This window comes from Lissotriton helveticus, chromosome 3_1, assembly GCF_964261635.1.
Source record: "Lissotriton helveticus chromosome 3_1, aLisHel1.1, whole genome shotgun sequence".
Lineage (NCBI taxonomy): Eukaryota > Metazoa > Chordata > Amphibia > Caudata > Salamandridae > Lissotriton > Lissotriton helveticus.
In genome coordinates, this window is record NC_136061.1 from 1,653,820,993 (window position 1) to 1,653,841,682 (window position 20,690).

A 20,690-nucleotide genomic window follows, 5' to 3' on the forward strand; every position below is an offset into this window, starting at 1 on the left:
TTTATTTCAAATTAAAATATAAATGTGTACATCAGATTTTCAGCAGAACATGTTATGACCAGTTTAACTATTTTTTTTATTAAACCTTTTATTTATGTTTTCAAACATAAGCAAGGAATCAACATATACAAAGTAATCTGTGTTATAGCAGATACATTTATAGCTCAGACATGTTGCCTCCTGATCCAGTAAAATACGGCTGGTCACTGCACTTCCAACCTCATGGCCTTGCACAAGGAAATGTGGACTCCGCTGCAAAATTCAGGCACTCTTCCCATACTGCCTCCAGCGGAACCAGATGTTCAATTGTTTTGCCAGGGAGCTTCTGGGCTTATATACAGAGTCTTCTGCCAGTGTACACCTGTAAATCCCCCACCACTCCTTTAGTGTGGAAGGGTCGAAGCACCCCACATTCCCTTGCAATATCTTGTTTTGTAACCTGGAAATCTATCTAACAAACAACCATGCCCTCCCCTTAGCCATCCATTATCTCCAGAAATACTATTTCATGGGCAAAGGAAAAATGTTGACCATCCTCCCTCTCCAAGCATCTGTGTACCGGTGTCCAGTACTGTGATATAATCGGACGGCTCCATGTAACATGTAGGACTGTATACCAGGCAATCTTGCACCTTAAATACATGGGGAAGGTAGCCTTACCCATCTGCCACAGTTTGAAGATGTGGTAATTAACTGTGCGGTGGGATTTCAATTGTATTAGTCTAAGGCGTGCTGAGATATCCAAGAGTCTAGGCACCCTTTTCCCTCAGGTCTATTCCTCCTCCTTGAGTTCTATCTCACACTTTGTCCTGAAGCTCAGGAAGGGGTCAGTGGTGTTGAGTAGCAATGACTCTTTCTGTCAAGTTGTTCCATAGTAATTGCTTACAGGAGATGAAATTCTGGGACCACCACAAGCATGTCTCCAAAACACTCTATGGCATGTCCAAATGGAAGGTAGCAGAATAATTGGGCATTGTGAAGGGCAAATTAGTCCACCAACTGCTAAATGATTTGACATGACTCATTGCCCACACATCTCCTAGCTTTAAGATACTAATGATGTCCGTGGGGTTAAACCCTTTTAGCCTGGTTACCTGAGCGAGGAGTGCCCTGTGCCACAAGGGAGTTACAGTGGATTCTTTAGCTTGCCATCTAATGTGTGTTAAGGCTGCTTTCCAACAGTCATTCAAGATTGTGTCATTTGGAGACCCCTTGTGAGGTACCAGGGCACTCTACAGCAGGGAGTACAGATGAAATAGCTTTAGTATGTCCAGATGAAGCAGCACTGCCATGTCTCCTCTGCCACAGAAGAGCTAGTCTTTAAGTGGACTCAGTTGGGACACCTAGTATTACAGATGAATATTGGGGAACCCCTATCCACCATCCATAGGGGCTTGCAAACACTTGGGGACAGATGTACGACTAAGCAATTTGCGACTTACAATTTGCGAGTCACAAATTGGGATGAGCGATTCCTAATGGGGTCGCAAATTGCATGCTTCATGCATATTACTGAAACACTCACAATTTGCGAACCCATTAGTAGTGGCTGGCCCTCCCAGGTATAGTGGCCAGCTGGGCTCATCAGACCGCCATGTCTGGGACTGCTTTTAAATAAAGCAGTTTTTGCTTGCCCTTACCTGTTGCTGCTGGTGTATTGCCGTAAGCCCTGCCACATCACCCTGAATTTACCGCCACTCTCGCCGCAAGAGACGGCCGCTTGAGGGGCATTGCAGGCGCCGAGAACTCCATCTCCCAGCACGCCATGTGCTGCGCTCCTTGAGGATGTCATTTTAAAGCGCCCAGAGGCGCTTGAATCAACGCTGCGCCTCCCGCGGCGTGGGACACATTGCTTTTGCTTGCCCTTACCTGTTGCTGCTGGGGTATTGCCGTAAGCCCTGCCACATCACCCTGAATTTACCGCCACTCTCGCCGCAAGAGACGGCCGCTTGAGGGGCATTGCAGGCGCCGAGAACTCCATCTCCCAGCACGCCCTATGCTGCGCTCATTGAGGACGTCATTGTAAAGCGCCCTGAGGCGCTTAAATCAACGCTGCGCTTCCGGCGGCGCGGGACGCCCGCTGGCGAAGCCCAGGCTCGTCCTTGCCCGTCTGTGACCGACTGAGGCTGAGCTGGGCCCCCCCCCCCCCAAAACTCTACGACTGGGAAGAGAATCCTAAGTAAGAACTCATCCTGCTGGTCATAATAACTGTTTAATATTTGTTTTATAACTGACTGGGACCTGATCTCTATAAAAATTACCTAATTTTATATAATCAGTATCGAATTTGCATGCCGGTTGAGCTGAGATATAAAGTTGTACTGTGACCAAACTGAATTTTGTGAAAAAAACAAGGGGGACCCTAAGGGTGGCCGTGGACCAAGGGTATAAGTCAATTTCTGGAAAACAATGGTCCAAAGCAATTTCAAAGGTATGCAATAATAACGAAACAAACCATAATCGGCTGCTCTATATTTGTCCAAGTCCAGCCGGACAAGGAGTTTATTATCATATTGATAGTTGAATTTAGTAAAATCTTAGTGCATAAGCAACATATCAAACATAAAGAACACAATCCTGTGTTTTAACTCGGAAAAGAAAACACTTAGGAGATAAAGGATAGTTTCGGAAAAAGAAAGGAAGATTTCAAGGCAGAGAAGAAGTGAGCAAGCTGGACACTTATTAAATTCAATTTTGCAAGTGTTTGCCAGAGTAGTACATACAGAACTTAATACAAATTGGCTTTACTGTATGGCTACTTAAAAGGTCGACGTTTCGATCCCGCGCTCTAAATTAGAATGGGATCATCATCAGGACTGTACAATTATGACTATGCCTGGTAAGAGCAATGGAGTGCCTGTATGAGGGAGGAACAGGAAAAGAGAAAAAAATATTTCGATTTTTAGAAAAAAGAAGATTTTTTGTTTTTACATTGAAAGAGAAAGACATCAGCGTGCCAGCCTTACAATTCCCTTCTGGGTCACAGTGAGTTTGGGCCAGTGAATAAGCTAAACACATTTAATACACATTTTCATCGGAATCGCAGTGTTTGTTTTGGCCAGTGATAACGAGGTCAGTGGGATCGGGATATCAACAGGTGGCAGTGGTGAGAATAGTGAGTAGTGAACGCCGAGTGCTCAGGCCGGACTTGCAGTGGAGTAAGGCAGAGTTGCACGACGTGGCGGGGGGGATGAAGAAACCGTAGGCGAGCGCTACATGCATTAAAAATGAACGGGTGGTGGAATATAACCAGTGCGGATCGGTCACGCCACCAACATTTATGTGGACATGACATGCATAAGAATAAAAAAGTAAGGATTAAAGCATTTACCCCGAGGTGCGAGTAAATCGTTCCTTAGGCGGGCGGAGTGCTTTTCAATCAAGGTTTGTTAGTTTTAGGATGGATGGAACTAATAGCACCGTCCGAGTAGAGCCGATGCTCCAGAGGCTCAGAACGTCAGGGTAATTACCGACGTCAAGATTTGGTGCGCTGGAGCTGAGGGAAAAAAAGGTAATCAGGAGGGATGCATTGGAGTGAGGGGTGAGCCAAGGGTAAAACGCTTAGATATGCAGGTACATACCAACGTATTTTCTGTAAAGGTTCAGCGCGTAAGAATAGTTACCGGCTTCCTTAGTAGGCGCGGTAGAGCTAAGGAAAAAAGGGGAAACCCGTAAACGGGAGGGAAACAGTGAAGTGAGCCAAGGGTGAAGCGCTTAAGAGCGTGGGTACATACCATTGTACTTCCATTGAATTGGCACATTAATTATTGTGCCCGGTGGGGAGGCGGTCCTTAAATAAGTTAATTCCGCTGTAAGGGAAGTATGGAAGACGGTAATTAGAGGAGAGCCATGGGGTAGTCGCTCTGGGCAGTGCGGCTGGGAGTGAGCTAAACTTACCGGCGGAACAGTGTCCAAGTAGTAGCTGACGACCTGATAGCCCGTGGTGTGCTGGCGAACGAGGGGGCCATGACAGTTAAGGCCCGTGGGGATTGGGACCATGTGACCGGAAGAGGGCGGGGAGAGTGAAGAGATGGAAGTGGTGCCCGGGGAGTCTCATTGCGGCGGCCATCTTAGAGTGGTAAAGGAAGCGAGCATATAAATTGTGGTTGTGTGTTTCAATAGTGAAAGTTGGTGACATGCAGTGCATCTTGGAGTGTAGTTGAAGCACAACATTGTAACACAATATTCTTAACACACGATGGGCACTCTGCATTATTTATATTTACATCCAGCAGGTGTGAGCTTAGTGTTCAGAATTCCAGTTTGTTGACAGTTCATTGTATGATGGATTCATAACAGAGTTGTCCAATCTTCGCTTCTGTTCAGCCCAGTACGTATGGTATCAAATTGAATTATACTTTTTAATTCCTCTCTGTTTAGTAACTGCGCTAGGTTGCCACCTCTTTGCGGTAGTTTGATCACTTTGAGAATAATCCATCTCAAATCATCTTCAGTGTGATTGGCTTCGGAGTAATGTTCCACCAGAGGCGCATTGGGGGTCCGGCATCTGATGCGACTCCGGTGTTGACAGATTCGTGTCTTGGCCTTTTGGGTAGTCTGACCAACATACATTTTGGAGCACGGACAGAGGATTGCATAAATAACATTGTTACTATTACAATTAGTGAGGAATTTCATGGAAACAGTAGTGCCATTATGAGTGAAATTACGTGCTTCAATAGTATACTCACAAACATTACAGGACCCACATTTTACGTGACCAATAACAGGTGGGAGGCCCCAATTTGATTCAATGGTAGATTTGGTGGGGGGGGGAAAGAGAGCAGCCCTGACCAAATGATCACTTAGATATTTGCTTTTGCGAAATGGCCAGTTGGGGGGTTGGGGGGTGGGGGGGAAGGCTCCTAGACCAGATGGCGTTCCAGTAGACCTCTTTAAACACAACCTGGACCTATGGACCCCTCTGCTGGCCAGGGTCATTCAAGCATCCTGTGCAGTGGGGCTCATTAAAATATGATCTGAGTTCATCCTGGTCCCGATTTTTAAAAAGGGTGATTGACAGTGCCCATCCTGCTACCGCCCAATATCTTTGCTAGACACTTTAGGCAAAAAAATGGGGTGGATTATTTTGGATCAATTACATCAATGGGCAGATGAAAACAATAAACTTTTCGACATCCAATTCGGGTTCAGACCAGGCCTGGGCACCACGGACCAAGCATTAAACCTGACTCTCCTAATCGGCAAATACGTTAATGCAAAGGGCGGGAACCTCCACATGGCATACTTAGACTTAACTGCAGCTTATGACTGCGTAATCCATTCTAAACTGTGGTCGATCTTATCAGTTATGGGAGTTGCTAAACTTTCTACGGGAACTTTATTCTAACGCTACAGCTAGGGTGAGATTCGGCACCAATGGTGATCTCACGGCCTCATTTGGAGTAGAGAGGGGGGTGAGGCAGGGATGTGTCCTGGCCCCCTTCCTGTTCACTCTTTACACTAATGGTTTGGAGTGCGCCATGTTAGAGGGGAGTCAGGACCTTCCTTCACGTAACAAACGCCAAATCCCTGCGCTACTCTACGCCGATGACGCCGTGATTTTAGCTAGAACCCCGTGAGAACTTCAACGCTCACTGATGAGATACCACAGCTTTATGGCAGATTTAGAACTCAGAATCAATATCAAGAAAACCTTTGTTATGCCAATAGGGCCCAGATCAAAGAAAACAAGGGAAATCTTTATTGAAAACATTAAAATAGAGATCACTAAAACCTATCCATACCTGGGCATCCTAATAGACGACAAATGCTCATGGAGGCAGGCTATTGAGGTCAGACAATTACTTTTTTATCAGAGCAACACTAGCATTAGTCAAGTTTGCCCAAAGGTAAGGAAAGAGACCGCCGGTGGAACTGATCAGTATTTATAGGGCAAAATGTTTAACCGTAGCAATCTATGGAGCTAGGGTATGGGGCTACAGCAGGGTGGACAACCTTCAAAAGGTAGAGAACAACTTTCTAAGATTCCTCCTTGCTGTACCTCAAAGTACCTCAACATATAGCTGCCACTTGGAACTTGGTGTCCCGTATATTACAGACGTAATCAAACTCCAACCAATCATGTTGTGGCACCGTATCTGGACGTCCACAAAATCCACTTTTTCCCAAGGAGTACTACAAGACAGTCTTTCCTTGGAAAACGGACACAGGATTGGCTGGTTAGTTTACATCAAAACATTTCTGAAAGACTTAGGGTTGACCAAGTATTACCATTCGTCCTTGTCAATTTCAGAGATTTCTAGAAAAGGGTTCAAAAAATGATGTATGACCCACTTGGAATATTTACGATTGCCATCCGAAGCAGCTAAAAGTACTGTCCAACATATGCTGACAATTCAAACCACCTTAAATATGCAGCCATATTTAGTTCTCGAAATGAGTGGTTCCGAAAAGTTTTTGTTAACCCGTTTTAGGTTGAACATATTCCACCGATTGATCTCTTTCCCGGAAATTAAGGACTGGTCAAGTAATTTGATACCTTACCCCTGCGATGAAGTTTCAAATCAATCAACGATTCACGCAGTTTTATTTTGTACGTTTTATAAGGAGCCGCACAATGAGATGGATAATTCCACTATTGAAAGCCCTGGGATTAAGAAGCTGTCGTCCCGCTTATCTTGTGCTGCAATTTTTGAAAGATCACCACCACGCAAAAAACGTTGCACAATTTCTGAAGTTCTGCGTGAGGCATAGATCAACACTTAGGTTTAGATATGCAATGTAGTCGTAGTATAATATCCTGCCTTTTAACTTTTAACTCTATTTATTTGTTTGTATTTTTTGTCTGTGTACTATTGTTCAGATTGCACTTTGGCACTTTATTGGTCCCGTCTGTTGTCGTGGAAACTTTTTATTGTTTTATGGGAATTGTATCTGTACTTTTATGGTGTTTCTAAATGATAAATACCGAATCAAGGACTATTTGATTTGATTTGAAATGCAACCTGTTTTCCTTAAAGCATTTAAAAAAAGAAAATTGAAACGTTTTTGTTTCATTTTTTAAGGGCAGATAGTGGTCCCTGGGTTGCCCGGGGGACATACCCTACTTACATAGGGATGCACTGATATTTACGTTTAAATACACTCTAGCTCAGAGAGTGATCCCTGGAGCACGGCACAGCTACACAACTATACCTACAACGTGGCAGTGCGCTCCCCCATTCCTCTGATTTTGCCATAAAAATATTTCCCCTTGCATTCACAAAGGGGAAGGGGTTCCCTGGGGACCCCTTGTTAGTTTGTGAGTGCTTTACCACACCTTCTGAGAAGGTTGGTGAACTCAGACAGTTTTGCGACCGCAATTGAGGTCGCAAAACAGTCTTACATAGGGCTCTGACTTGCTATTAGGAAGGGACGCCCGCTGAATTCCCCTTCCTAATGGCGAGTCGCAAATCCTATTTAGCGAGTTACAAAAGAATTGCGACTCACTAAACTTAGTGCATGGCCCATTTGTATTTTGCTTGTGCAAACGGATCGCAAATCTGTTCACGCATGCAAAATAGGGTCGTACATTTGGCCCTTAATGAAGAAAATCCTTGGGACTCCACCCTCCCAAAGAAGTTTCACACGCCATGATTGCATGGATTGGAAGAACTGTGGAGGAAGAGAAAACGGGTACTTCTGCATGATGTATAGGATTTGCAACAATGCAATACTCTTTAGGAGGGCATTCTGACCCATAACGGTAAATGGCAGTGTAACATATCCCTCCATTTATTAATACTAAGTGGTGGACGTAGTGGGGGCAGACGGTGTAGGAGGATCTGCGAGTCTCAAAAGTCTGAGGTATTTAGGGCAGGTGAGCTCCATGAATTCGGATGTCAGTAGTGCGAGGAAGGGCGCCCACAAATCATGAAAAGAAGCACTCCGGATTAGTCAAGGAAAGGTAAATATTCTCCATCCCCAAAATGGTCCATAGCCTATGAAGCCAGCCTAGTCGTGTAGGGACTGTCATGGTACCCCAGTGCGTCAGGACGTTTTGGACCGCTGCGCCCAAGGCCAATGCCAACTGTTTACCCTTCCTGGATGTAAGAGGGAAGGTGATGGCGTTGGGAAGGCCCAGAAGGACGTAGACCAGAAATCTAGGAATCTGGATATCAAAACGAGAGTCCACGTCGTCCAGTGTTTTGCTGTTTTTACTCGGGTTTCATGAGTTGGCGCCAAACTCAATGTGTGCTGTTAGTAAATCTGATGTTTTGGGTTCTATGTTCTGGAAACCATACTCATCTGTTACAAAACCTAGAGACTATATTTTTTTATTTAGGTTTCGTATAAAATGATGGTTGTCATCTTACAAGAACTTGAAAGTGTTTTGTAAAGAAATAAAGTAATATAACACAATATAAAGTCAATAGAGCGATATTATAGTGCAGCAAGATAAGGTGACAACCATCAACCTGCATTATTCAAGTGTGCTACTCGGTAGAGTGGATTCAGGCAAATTATTTATTGAAGAGTTCAATTTTAAGATCTTTTCTGAATAGGCGGTAACTTGGTTCTGCTTTCATTTGAGTGTGCAGTAAGTTCAACAGTTTGGGGCCTGAGATTCACCATTAACGTTCACTATGCCTCATGGAAGGGGCTTTGTGGATGGGTGTATTGTGGCTTGAGTGAAGGTTCCCAGTGGGAATAGGATGTATAGTTTAGTTTGTGTTGTTATATTGGGCTTTTATTCCATTAGGTATTATGGAAAATGTAGCGTTGCTTTAATTTAATCCTGGCCTATTCCAGGAGCCAGTAGAGTACTTACACGGTTGGCAAGGTATAATGTGCTTAATTTCAGGCACGTCTTGGTAGTTTCATTTAGGAGTATTTGAAGATTTCAGCACCAACAACTGTCATCACTTTTTTCAGGGTTATAATCTTCAAATGTTAGGTTAACTGATATTGTCTCATTCAAATTATTTAACCTAAACATAAAAAAAGAAAAGAAGAACAATACTAGCAGTTTACAGCATACCTTGGTTTGTTGGGCAGTGTGAATAAACAGTGGACATACTTTATAGTGCAACACAGTTTTATTTTCGTTGGGTATATATAATTTGGCAGATAGGGTGGAGCCATGGCGCATCAATTCTTATTCTTGTGGGTGTCGTAGTCTTCTAGGACTCAAGAAGAAGGTTACTTAGTTCCAGCTTCAGTCCTTTAGGAACCCATCAGAACAGATCCAGACCTCATTTCAACCATCAGGTACAACATGTTATAGGAAATGCCATTGTTAGTTGACCCGTCAAGTAGCAATGCATTCAGGCTCATGCTAGATCGTCTTGTGCCTTGAGCCCTAAGAAAACTGCACTTGCACCCGCAAACCTGCATACATCACCTTTCCGGTCTGTCACTATCAGAGCAGTGTTGGATTCCCAGAGCATGGCTATTCAACATTTAGAAAGCACTAAGCCCAGAGCTATAAACCTGCACTCCACTCGAGCTTTTTCTCTGTGCTCCATGATACCAAGCAAATCTCAGGACTATGCAAGCCCTGCTTCATCACCTTGGATATTTTTCGAGTTACTGTATGCCAAAAATTAGCTATTACCTGATGGCTCCGGACCATATGGTCGAAAATGTAGTTGATTCATGCCACTATTTAAAGAAAGTTAGTATTTTAAAATTAGTGTAAAATGGGCAATATGACAAGTAGGGGCTCTATTTTTAAAGAGAGTTACGAAAGTGCGCCCACTGGTTTCTGTCCTTGCATTGATAGGGATTTACAACTCTAAGTAATATATACGAGTTTACAGAAGCAAATGTGAAAACTGTATTCCTAGCAACTTGCGAATTAAATTTTTTGTGAGCAAATAAACACGGGTATATTTGCTCGTGAAAATCTGCTGAGCGATTGCAAATTCACTTGTTAAATATGTTTCCGTTTTTTTCTCCAGGAAGAAAATATTTTCTTCCACAAATAGACTACTTTTATCAAACAACCACCTTTTTCCCCACCCTACAAAAAGTTTAAGTCCTTCCCTTGCCAGGATTAAATGTTAAACTTTTCTAGGGTGGGAACAAATAGTATAGGAGTTGTGAATACCCTTAAGCTTGTAAATTTGTGGGTGTGCCTAAAGTCATGGGACATGCCAGCCCTGGACCTAACATTTCCAGGCTACTTCAAGCCCTTGTATGAAGATTTGCAATGAAATCATTAGATCCTTGTTTGAATCCAAACCATCCTGTAATACGAGCCTTTGCATTATCAGAGAGACTGTTATTAGAGCTCTGATATAATGAGATCGCTGACATAATTTCTCACATCACTGCTTGGCACCAGAAGGTACATGTGGATTTAGTTACAGGATAAGTAGATTTCTGAAGCATCCCGTTCATTGAACAAATAGATTCCCAGAATAATGTCGTATGTATGCCTAATATTCTCGGTTGTGAGGACAGAGCCATCCACAATCAAGTTCAGTTAGGACTCATGCGCCATACAAAATGAACTCATAAGTCTTTTGTCTCACTAATCTGAATGCTTGTGTCCCCCTCCCTTTAATACAATTCTTCTTCTCCATGAGTAAATCCCAGTGCGTACCAATCTGGTGAGTACTCGTGTTTTTTTGGCTTAAACCTCAGATGGGGACTGACAAAAAGGGTAGTGCTAGCGTCTTGTCTCCACCTGATCTCACTACTGTCGTCCTTAACCATCCACTATGCTGTCCCCTGCAATTGTGCTGACCGATAATGTTAGAAAGTCAGTAACTCCTACCCTGCCCTTGGAGAGTGACATTGTAAGCTTTCTAAAGCAGACACCTTTCTTTCCACCACTCCATATTCAATCTATCAGTGTACCTATGAATATCCGGAAGAAGCCCACGGGTGAGACTATGGTAAGATTAGGAAAATATTATGGCAATCATAGGAATACTTCCACCTTCAGGAGTGCTACACGTTCTGCTGTCAAGAGGGGCAGATACCTCAGAAGACTATGCATCTCAGCTGTGCTGATGTAGCTCTTCATAAATATGCTTCATAGATGTCCTCAATGGATTTATACATTTTAACATAGAAGTGTTTCATTTGATCCAGGGTTCAACTCATGTAGGCATTGGTAGGCAGGCAATGACACTGCTGAGTACCCTTTCTCAAAGGGCACCATGCACTATGTATTCTAGTTGACCTTAAGGCTTACAAGCTAGCAAAATCTTCAAATAAATTAATTGTTGGAGAAAAGTCTTGCAAGTATTCTTATGGATACTGGAGGACATCATCACATATACGAAAATAGTCTGTGACTGCCATGATGTGTCACACACTTCTGTCTGTTTTCACATTGTACTTGGCAAGTAAGGGGCTCTCTGTTCAGCAGGAGTATTAAGAGTGGCAGTGGTGATCCATGGCAGATGCCTAGATGCCTAGCTGGATCTGCCAGTGATCAGATGGTATTCAGCCTGTGCAGATTTTTATTATTGGTTTGGCATACTCTAATTTGAGCCACTGTAAAAACAGTGTCCCAAATTTCATGGCTTGCAATTCTAAAAAGTAATACAAGTTAGTTATTTTTCATTTCAATCTTTGTACCGCATGACCAGGCTTAATCAAGTGGGAATTTGAAGAAGAGTGATAATGCAGAGTTGCAAGTCAGCTTGTTAATTTTTGTTAATTTGTTAATTTTATTTTATATAGCGCGCGGCTACTCCAACGGAGTGTCCCGGCGCTTTGTAGTGGCAGCTCATGAAAAACATAACAAACACAGATATTCAGAAAACAACAAGACCGCACGACTAGAGAGTAAAAAGCCAGGTTTTTAAGCCTCTCCTAAAAGACAGCAGATTGGAGGTGCAACGTAAGGCCAATGGCAGAGTGTTCCAGAGCTGGGGCGCCCTCAAACCAAAGGAACGCCCACCCATCCGGGCCTTCCTGACTCGAGGCACCACCGCAAGAGACAAAGAGTTAGAGCGTAATGCTCTGGCAGGACAATAAAAAGCAAGCCTACGTTGGAGATATTTAGCTCCCAGACCAAAGAGCGCTTTATGGGCCAGGGTCAGTGCCTTAAAAATTATCCGCTTACGGATAGGCAGCCAATGGAGTGACTGTAAAAGGCCGGACGCTCTGGCCCGCCTGTGAAGGCCAAAAATGGCACGCGCCGCGGAATTCTGCACGACCTGTAGTCGCTGCAATAGATAATCCGGGAGACCCAGATAAAGCACGTTGGCATAATCCAATCTGGAACCAATCCGAGCTTGCACTTGGCCTTGATTACGAATAAGAAGTCTGAATAAAAGGGGAATCCCAGGTCTGTGGCGTTCGGGATTGTGAGAGGTGCAAACCCAAAACTAGCAGGCCACTTAAGGGAGTGGAAATGGGATAGTATTCTCCTAGGCCTAGAGTTTTGTTTGTTTCCCCGTTAAGACACTGGAAGCTTTTTCTCTTAGAGTTTGATATGGTTTAGGCAATTAGTGATGTGAGAAAATTAAACTATATTATTTTAGAGTGATATAAATATGAGTGTTAAGAGACCAAGTAACAGTTTAATAGTGAGAAAAATGCAGAACCTGTGATAAACGCATTTAAGTCAGCCAGAGGAGGATTCCAGGCGTACCTGTTGAGCTCTGTCATTGAGGAATAAACCGGTCCAATTAGAGTATTTGAGAAGTTGAGAAGAATCAAAGCAGCTTGCTGGCCCCTATCAAAGGTGATGAATTATTACCTAATGTCTTCCAAAGCTGACTTTATTACGTTAACATGCCCATACCATGATTGCAGGCCATCCAGGCACTGGTGTCATTTCACAGATTCTTATAATTGATATATGGTAGTTTTGTACAGATAAAAACGTTTGCTAGGCTATGAAAGACTGGAGATTGGATCGGAGTTTGCCACGACCTGGGAGGTTCTGCTGTGGGGTTCTTTAGATAAGGGAGGAAAATCACATGTATTAGTGATCTGTAGATTAAGCCTGATGATTAAGAGGGATTCATCATAGTGGCTACGTCAAAGATCAGGCAAGAGAAGACTTTTTCTATACAAGATGTGAAGCATGGTTCCAATGGCAGGTAGATTTTTGTTTATCCTTGAGGCTAGCTCAGATATTTCCTCTTCTGGAATTGGATTGAATTAGATGAGCAATGAATGTGGTGGATCAGTGTGCATTGGTGGGTGTGGAGATAGTTGACAATCATTTGCCACGGTGTCACAGATCTTCATGATTTTTTTTTAATTACAAAATATTAGCTGTGACTTTGATCTGCTGATGGATGGATATTCCGTTATGGATGTTCCTAGTTATATTTCATGTGACCCTCGGACACTTGCTAACAGCTAAAAAGAACAACTGGGACAAAAGGAATGAAAGATCCTCTGAGTGAGCCATCTGCAAGCAGGCTGCAAAAGAGATGTAAAAGAAGGACCTCATTTAACCCCTGCAGGCTTATTTTATACACAACACGTACAGTGAATGTTTGGGTGCCTCTTCACTATCCCCAGAACTGGATACACCTTGTATTATTTCTACCATTGGGATGCTGTGCGTCAGGCTGTCCTGTTGCTTTTTTCCTCCCTCTTCCAAAGACCTACCTTTCTTCTTCATCCAAGGAAGGCCTTAGCCAAATGCATCCTGCCCAGAACTCTGTCTTTTCCTTTTTCATCACTCTGTATTACTGTACCCTTCAGACCTCAGTCCCGCCTTTCTTTGTCTATAGCCCTACTGCAGGAATTCCAGACAGCCTTTTAAATTGGATGTCTCTTTCGAGTAGTATGTAGAACAAGCAAATCACATTGCTAAGTGGAAATTACTTTGTTCTCTGTATTGACGTCAGAGAGCTGTGCCAGCGGATCTACCTGCAAAGGAAAACCGTTGCGGGAGAATACCTTATGTTTTGTGGGTATCTTCGCTTCACAATGCATCATGTGGCACTTTTCACAATAAGTAGATTCTAGACCTGCTGCTGATATACATGTGTGTGTTTTAAACCTACTCCATGAAATGCTTCACAATTTTTTACTATTTGGTTTTTCATCTGTGGTAACTGAAAGCTACAAAAAAGTTTGTGAAAAACGAAGATATACAGCTGCTAGAGTGGTGCACTTATGTGCTGCATGTGACACTGGCATTATCACTGCCCTGCACTCATTGTTCTGTTGCTGGTAGGGTGAGGTCCTTGAACGAAGTCTCACCGCTGCCTTCTCCGCACTATTTACATCTGCCCTCTGTTGCAAGCCCTTGCTGTTCTTTAACTTCCTTTTTGTGTCCAAGTGCTGCAGGTGCAGGCATACATGTGTTTGAAAAATCAGTGGGAATAGGTAAAAACAGCTTTGACATTTTTTGACCAATGGGTTCCTATTGGGTATTATCAGATTTAAACTGAAATCCAGTACCCCTATATCCCACCCTCCAAAAGACATACATGATGTAGACCAGCTTGTTCAAAAAGTGTATTTTCAAAACAAGTTTATAGTAGAAAGAGTGCTCTGATCCCAAAAATGACAACGCTTTTTACACCTTTTACTTTGTTGAAAGAAAGAAGGTTCAAAAATAAGAAGTCGAAACCATTCTGAGCTTCTGAACCACAGAAAAATGGGTGTAGAAAAGTTCAGGGTGTTGGCTCTACATAAGATCTATTCACTCTGAAGTAAGTGGGATGGGTGTGCTTAATATACCTTCAAGGTTTACATCCCTACCTCAGTTAAACACATTACCTTCTTGAGTTTCACATAGAACAACTACAAAGACGATTTCAGCGGCAGGTTACCCTCGCTACAAATCTGCTTAACATAATATTGTTCTGTATTTTGGTGTAAAATTAATCTCCTCATCTTTTCCCCAAATGCATGGCAGTGATTGAGAATATTGAGATATTAATCTACCCATGCCTAGCTGGTTAGCTTCTAAATGTTAACTCTCTTCTGAAAGATTTGCTAAAATGTCAAGTGACAAATTGACATCCATGCCTGCACAGATCATCCAGTACTTTAGAGCAGTGTTGATGCAAGCACCACACATGTGTATCTCTTGGTGTATTCCCCATCAAACCATTCAATATTGTATAGCCAGACCAATCTCCCTTCTTCTGTGCATGTTTGCTTCCACAGTACCCTTATTGTACCTCCTATGTGATTCCACATGAGCAGTACATTAATGTATTGAAGATCCGTAGTGACAGACCACAGACAGGTCACTGAGAGGACAAGCTAAGTCTAACATAAAGAGCTCTACAAGCGGTACTATGATGGGTCCGGTGAAAGCATGAGTTGAAGGAGATGAACCTTTCAGAAGCAGTTACGCTCCAGCTAGTCTTAGCAGACTCTTTTTATGATATGAAGAGGTCACATAGATCACTTTACAAATCAAGGAGCAATTCACCGAGATTCTTATCACAGCAAGATATTTCAAGCCCTTCCTGATCTCAATGAAATCGAAAATTGACAAGGTTAGAATAGATACAGAGATTATTACTCTACTACTTCCACAGCAAGCAATGAGAATGAGAAAAGAGAACAAGGATTGTAAGGAAACCGGCGTTTTCTCAGATTCACCCCCACTTTTTGCCCCCATTTAGCCTACTACGCACTGGTGTATTGGCTCTGAAATGACCTGCACCCTGCTAATCAGGACTCGGTGCATGTGCTCTGTCCTTTAAAAAGTTTTCTATATCTGAAAGAAACAGGTTAGTATTAGATTCCTTACCTTAGAATATCCCCAGGCGTCAGACTGGATCCGGAAAATTTTGCGTAGCAGTACCCCTGCGCGTCGGTAGGCGTCGTCTGCGGCTCCGTGTCCGTCGTCGTTAGCGCCGGGATGACGTTGTCGGAGTACTTAGACGCCGCCCTCGCGCGCTGACGTCAGTTCTTCTTTTTTCTGTGCCAGCAAGCGCAGGTCTGGAGAAAGTGGTACCCTTTAGTCACTTTTTGACTAAGCTTTTTCGATCCTTTTTGGATCCGTTTCGAGTCTACGACTCCATCGGTGCCGGTAGGGATTCCTGGGTTCAAGCCCTGTGCCAACTGCAACCGACTGATGTCGGTTACCGACCCCTACCGCCGGTGCCTACATTGCCTGGGGCCCGACCACGATGACAAGTCGTGCCCCGACTGCCGGGCCTTGATGTCGAAGGCTAGGCGGGAGCGGTCCCGCAAGTTCCTCGAGCTCTGGCAGTCGGCCCCTCGCCGCTCGAGGTCCCGGTCCGGAAGGAGGTCGAGGGACCTGTCACGGGGCCGGAGTCATCACAGCTCGGCGAGTCAACACCACTCGTCGGGCTCCAAGTCCTCAGGTAAGAGGCAGAAGAAGTCGAAGAGGCGACATCGCTCTTCTGACTCCTCCCGACACTCCCGCAACACGGCCGGGGGTTCGGGTGACACCGCCCACGCGGCTCCGCCAGAGCCGCAGGCGTAGCGGCCTGCTCCATACCCGCTGGTCCCTGGGCAGAACGCGACGCCGGAGGAGATCGACGCCTTCCTCATGGCCATGAGGTCGCTCTGTCCTTCATCGTTTTCCGCGGTGCCTTTGGACCCAGCGGACCCGACTGGGAGCCCAAGCGGGCCGGGTGCTTCGGCCCCGGCGCCGTTGGGTGCTTCGGCCCCGGCGCCGTCGGCCCCACAGGATCTCGGTCGCCGCCGGTCGACCTTACGACCCCGCCGGCGTCGACCCCTAGGGTGTCACCCCCGGCGCCGTCCTCGGATGACGCCGTCCCTGGTCCGAACCTTGGTCCGGATCCGGCATCGGAGCGGCGTCGCTCTACGCCGCATTCGACGCCGGTCGAAGAGGAATTTTTCGAGCATCTGGGTCCATCCTTTATTCCTGAATTTCAGGACATGGACGACGAGGGTGACTGGGGGGGGTCTGAGGACCCCCTGGCAGGTGGGTGCCAGTCATATGAGGTCTGGACACAGGAACTAGGGGAAGCCAGTGGCCTGGATACCTCCCCAGACACTGGTTTTGTCTCCCCTCCTACCGTGGCTAAGGAGGAGGGGGCAGCTTATAGTGTGGTGCTGATGAGGGCAGCCAAGGCCTTGGCTCTTGAGCTCCCCGTCGCTACAGTGAGGTCCAACTTCCTCACAGAGGTCCTTAAACCGCAGGTAAGCTCACCAGAGCCTCTACTGCCGTTTAATGAGGCTCTCACGGACGTCCTGTTGGGCACTTGGTCCAGGCCCACTACAGGTCCGCCTGTAGATAGGAACGTCGCTAGGCGCCACCGCCCAGCTCCGGGCGACCCTAGTTTCTTGTCCACCCACCCCACTCCCGAGAGTCTGGTTATCCAGGCCTCTACCTCCCAATCCGCATTGCCGACGGCACCACCAGATCGGGAATCCAAGAGGTATGAACAGTTCGGAAAGAGGATGTTCTCCTCCCTTAGTTTGGGGTTGCGGTCAGTCAACACCGCGTGCCTCTTGGGCCGTTACAACCACTCTCTGTGGGATACGGTTGCGGCCGTGCTGCCTGAGTGCCCGGAGGGAGCCCGAGCAAAACTCGCTCAAGCTCTTGCGGAGGGAAGCCCTTGCGGAGGGAAGAGACGCAGCGCGGTACTCTATTAGATGTGGACTGGATACCACAGACTCACTAGGAAGAGCGATTTCCACGTCTGTGGCGGTTCGCTGCCACACCTGGCTGAGGTCCGCCAACTTTTCGTCCGATGTCCAAAACACCCTTAAGGACATGCCGTTCGATGGCAGCCACCTCTTCGGTGGCAAGGCAGACCATGCGATAGAACGCTTCAAGGACTCCAGGGCTACGGCCAAGTCCTTCGGCCTGTCGGCCCCGCGCCAGCAATCTTCTGCCCAGCGGTCCTTTCGTGGCCACGGAAGGGGTACTCCCACACGTCCTGCCAGCCACGGGCCGCAGACTAACATTCAGCACGGTGGCGGACGTGGTTACCGTCGCGGCGGTAACTGGGCACAACGGTGCTGCCAGTCCACATCCACCCCCGCAGCATCCGCCTCAAAGCCTTCTTAGTCAGAGCTTTCAGGCCCATTTGATGCCAGTGGGGGGCAGGGTTCGCCATCACCTCCATCACTTGGGACAGGTGGGTGCTGCTAATCGTCCGAAGGGGCTACTCCCTACCCTTCGAGGCGACCCCTCCAGCCATGCCACCGCAGTACCACTGCCTGTCGGGGATCACTTGCAACTTCTGCAAGAGGGAGTTACGGCCCTCTTGGCCAAGGGGTCCATCGAGCGCGTTCCTGGGCCAGAAGTAGGGTGTGGTTGTTACTTCCACTACTTTCTGGTTCCCAAGAAAGGCAAAGGGGGCCTACGCCCTATCTTGGACCTCCAGAACGTCAACGCCTTCCTCCGGAAGGAGAAGTTAAAGATGCTGTCTTTGGCTCAGGTCTTAGCTGCCCTAGACCCAGGAGACTGGATGGTAGCGTTGGACTTGCAGGACGTCTATGTCCACATCCCCGTCCTGCCGGCACAGCGGCGTTACCTGCGGTTCACGGTATGCCACGAGCACTTTCAGTTTACCGTGCTCACCTTTGGCCTTACCAGCGCCCCACGGGTGTTCACGAAAGTGATGGCGGTGGTCGCAGCTCATCTGTGCAGGTCGGAGGTGTCAGTCTTCCCCTAACTCGACGACTGGTTGTTAAAAGCAGGCTCGCCCCAGACAGTCGTCAGCCACCTCCAGACTACGGCCGACCTCCTGCACCTGCTGGGGTTCTCTATCAATGTGCCGAAGTCGCACCTGTGTCCCTCTCAGAAGCTCCTCTTCATCGGAGCGGTTCTAGACTCGGCACAGTTTCTGGTTTATCCTCCCGAACAGCGGGTTCGGGATATTCAGGCTCTGATTACTCCCACTACTTTCTGGTACCCAAGAAGGGCAAAGGGGGCCTATGCCCTATCAGACTACGGCCGACCTCCTGCACCTGCTGGGGTTCCCCATCAATGTGCCGAAGTCACACCTGTGTCCCTCTCAGAAGCTCCTCTTCATTGGAGCGGTTCTAGACTCGGCGCAGTTTAGGGTTTATCCTCCCGAATAGCGGTTTCGGGATATTCAGGCTCTGATTTCGATCTTTCAGCCTTTATCCCGAATCTCGGTCAGGTTGACGCTGCGGCTTCTGGGACTGATGGCCTCCTGCATCCTTCAGGTGCATCACGCCAGGTGGCGGATGCGGGCTCAGCAGTGGGACCTGAAGTTTCAGTGGGCCCAGCATCAGGGCAACTTGTCCGACCATGTCTTGATCTCGGAGGGCACTGCAAGACAGTTGCAGTGGTGGCTCACGGACCGCGATTGAGTCAGCGGCAGATCCCTCTCCCTACCCCACCCGGAGCACGTAGTTGTGACTGGCGCGTCCCTCCAGGGCTGGGGGGGGGGGCACATGGGAGAGGCGGAGATCAGAGGCCTCTGGTCTCCGGCGGAGTCCCGGCTCCACATAAACCTTCTGGAGCTACGGGCGATCCGGCTTGCACTGAAGGCATTCCTCCCCTCTGTCCGGGGGAGTTTAGTGCAGGTGTTCAAGGACAAAACCACCGCCATGTGGTACTGCAACAAACAGGGTGGGGTGGGGTCGTGGACCCTTTGCCAGGAGGCTCTGCGCCTCTGGCAGTGGCTGGAACATCAGGGCGTGACCCTGGTGGTTGAACACCTGGCAGGTTCCCTGAACGCCAGGGCGGACGAACTCAGCCGTCGGTGCATGATGGATCATGAAGGGCGTCTGAACTCGGACGTGGCGCAAGGCCTCTTTCAGCAGTGGGGAGAGCCTTGGTTAGATCTATTCGCCACAGAAGAGAACGTGCAATATCATCAGTTCTGCGTGTTGGAATTTCCAAGGCGGCACTCGCTCGGAGACGCTTTTCATCGCGGGCGGAGTTGCGGTTTGTTGTACGCCTTTCCGCCTATACCACTTTTGCCCAGAGTGCTGAAGAAGATCAGGCGCGACTGGGCCCAAGTCATCCTTGTGGCTCCGGACTGGGCTCGAAGATACTGGTATCCAGAGCTACTCAGCATGTCAGTCGATCCCCCGATTCGTCTGCCTCTTCAGGAGGACCTTCTGTCGCAGCAGTAGGGGACGGTCCTCCACCCGAACCTGTCCAGTCTCCACTTACATGCGTGGAGATTGAGCGGCGGCAGTTGAGGCCATTTGACTTGCCTCCTGAAGTCTGTAATGTGATTCTGGCAGCCAGGCGTCCCTCCACAAAATCGGTACACGCCTGCAGGTGGAACAAATTTGTGGTATGGTGCACAGCAAAGGCTGTGGATCCCCTTTTTGCCCCTCTTTCAGAGGTTCTCCTCTTTCTTCTTTCTCTTGCCCAGCAGGGCTCTGCTCTGGGCACTCTAAAGGGCTACCTCTCTGCCATTTCCGCCTTCTTAAGGCTCCCTGATCATCCCTCTTTGTTCAGGTCCCCGGTTGTAAATAGGTTTTTGAAGGGCAACACTCATATGTTTCCTCCTGTTCCTTTCGTGATGCCTCAGTGGGACTTAAACCTTGTTCTGACTTATCTGATGTGCGCTCCCTTCGAGCCACTTCATAACTGTCCTCTTCATCTCCTTACTCTCAAGACTGCATTCCTGGTTGCCATCACCTCTGCCAGGAGAGTGAGTGAGCTCCAGGCTCTTTCTTCTCAACCTCCCTTCCTTTCTGTCCATCGGGACAAAGTTGTGTTGCGAACGCGACCCTCTTTCCTGCCCAAGGTAGTCACAGCCTTCCACATCGGTCAGTCCATCCCCTTGCCCACCTTCTTTCCGCCACCGCATCCCTCGAAAGAGGAAGAGAGGCTCCACCGTCTGGACCCAAAACATGTGCTCTCA

The 20,690-nt window shown here is 47.0% G+C and overlaps 1 protein-coding gene across 1 annotated transcript in view; it reads left to right on the plus strand.

Annotated features, from left to right (window-relative positions):
* The window catches only part of LMLN (leishmanolysin like peptidase), a 319,237-nt gene that overhangs the window by 118,310 nt on the left and 180,237 nt on the right, over window positions 1–20,690 (plus strand). The gene's annotated exons all lie outside the window — the stretch shown is intronic.